Consider the following 1,919-nt stretch of genomic DNA (forward strand, 5'->3'; position numbering starts at 1 on the left):
AGATTTCAAGTTTGCAGAGACCAACTAAGTGAGTACTTGCTTTCTTAACAATTTTGTTCATTTTATTTACGAAAAAGTAGAAATTAAATGAAATCCTAATATTTTTGACCAAGACCATTTAAATCTGTTACTTATTTTCAAGTTAGATTGCTTCATGTCATACATATTGCTTGTCCATGTTGATTTTGTTGTTGTATATTGTTAAACAATTTAAGAACTTGTGTGAACATTTATCTCTGATGCTGCTATACATAAATTTCCTCTTTGTGGCATAGTAAAGGCTGTTTATACTCCATTTTATTTCTATCCTTAAAAACGCAGTGATTTCGGTGACTTGTTTTCTAATTTAGGGTTTAATATAGATTAGCTAGTCCGAACACAGCTGAAGCTTGACCCTACTGCTACAACCGCAGGATAAAATAACATTTAGAACAATATCGCCATGATAAGCAAGCTCTATTAGTTTGCCATTTGTCACTATATGTGGAGAGATAAGGAACAGTAGTTGACTTAGAAACTACCGTTTTCTGAATAATTATTAAACTATCACATGCTGTACATGACTCAGAGTGCAAAATAATAAACTCTTTCCTGTTGTACTCTTTAGACTCACTCAAACACAAATTAACCTTGCTGATAAACAGTTTCTTTCATTGAAATTTATCCAACACTATTCACTATTTTGTGTTAATTGCTAATGTGACCATAAACACAAAAAGGAACAAAACCTTATTATGACTGAATTTACATTCAGTAGCTTGTGTCATGCTTGTAATATCATGTTGAACACTCCCTCCTTCATTAAACAAACATTTACTCCTTCTTTTCAACGAGGAGTGCAAAGCCTTTACTCCTCCCAGATCAACTGTCAGGCCGACAGAGATACCAATCTAAGAACAAAATCCAGAATCCACAAAAACAGAAGAATAAATAGAGAAACTAAGCACAAAGAAGTGAACTCATTTGACAACAACCTATGAAAAGAAGTGAATACAGAATATAATCAATAATAAACAGGACATGGCGAAACCTATTGAACAAAACAACAAGGAGAAGGTCAAAGTAAAGACAAAAGAGATGGTATTTTGTCCTTCCTGTTTTTCCTGACACTCCTTTCAGTTCCTGCTCCGTTTAGTTTTTGTTGAGTTGTGTTTGTTGAAACTAAAATTCATTTAGTCATTTTCAAATGACTAAATGAATTTAGCCATTTTTTATGGTTTTTGCCTTCTGCTCTCCCTCAGTGGTTTCCGTTAGTAAGTGGAACAACCTGTTTTCATCCCAACATTCATCCTTTCCAGTTTTAAGGCTGCTTTTTTCATGTTTTTCTGACTCTTCTTTTCTAACCATTTGTCTTTTGCTAGTTTCTCAGCTACATGTCCTGTGGCCATCCCTCTATCATCCTGCTGTTTACATTGCCCTCCTTAAAAACTGGAAAGGATTAATGTTGGGATGAAAACAGGTTGTTCCACTCTTTAATGGAAACCACTGAGGGAGAGCAGAAGGCAAAAATGACTAAAATTAATTTAGTCATTTGCAAATGACTAAATTAATTTTAGTCATTTGCAAATGTCCCAGGAAAAACAGGAAGGACAAAACACTCTTTTGTCTTTCCTTGTGCCAGATCATGGTCAGACACATACAACACTCCTCCCTCTTTTTCTTCCTTAAAACCAAAGGATTCACTTTCCATTTGTTAGACTGTAACTGCCTAGCAGATTTGCTCTGTCAAGAGGTTCAAATTCAGCTACACATAATCTGGTTTATATTTACCGAGTGTAATTCTACACTGTGCTGCTTTCCATCAGATTTCAAGTTTGCAGAGACCATCTAAGTGAGTACTTGCTTTCTTAACAATTTTGTTCATTTTATTTATGAAAAAGTAGAAATTAAATGAATCTGTTTTCATCCCAACATTCATC

At 34.3% G+C, this 1,919-nt stretch overlaps 1 protein-coding gene across 2 annotated transcripts in view; it reads left to right on the forward strand.

Annotated features, from left to right (window-relative positions):
• The window catches only part of LOC103129365 (interferon-inducible GTPase 5-like), a 5,566-nt gene continuing 3,647 nt past the window's right edge, over nucleotides 1-1,919 (forward strand). The window contains exons 1-2 of one of the 2 annotated variants that reach the window (XM_007540422.2): nucleotides 1-28; nucleotides 1,362-1,411. The gene's annotated coding sequence lies outside the window, so the exon portion shown is untranslated. Of the gene's footprint in view, nucleotides 29-1,361; nucleotides 1,412-1,505; nucleotides 1,832-1,919 lie in introns of those variants that run through there. The other variant, XM_007540423.2, reaches the window with a different exon arrangement.

The sequence above is a fragment of the Poecilia formosa genome, unplaced genomic scaffold (assembly GCF_000485575.1).
Source record: "Poecilia formosa unplaced genomic scaffold, Poecilia_formosa-5.1.2 Scaffold539, whole genome shotgun sequence".
Taxonomy (NCBI): Eukaryota; Metazoa; Chordata; class Actinopteri; order Cyprinodontiformes; family Poeciliidae; genus Poecilia; species Poecilia formosa.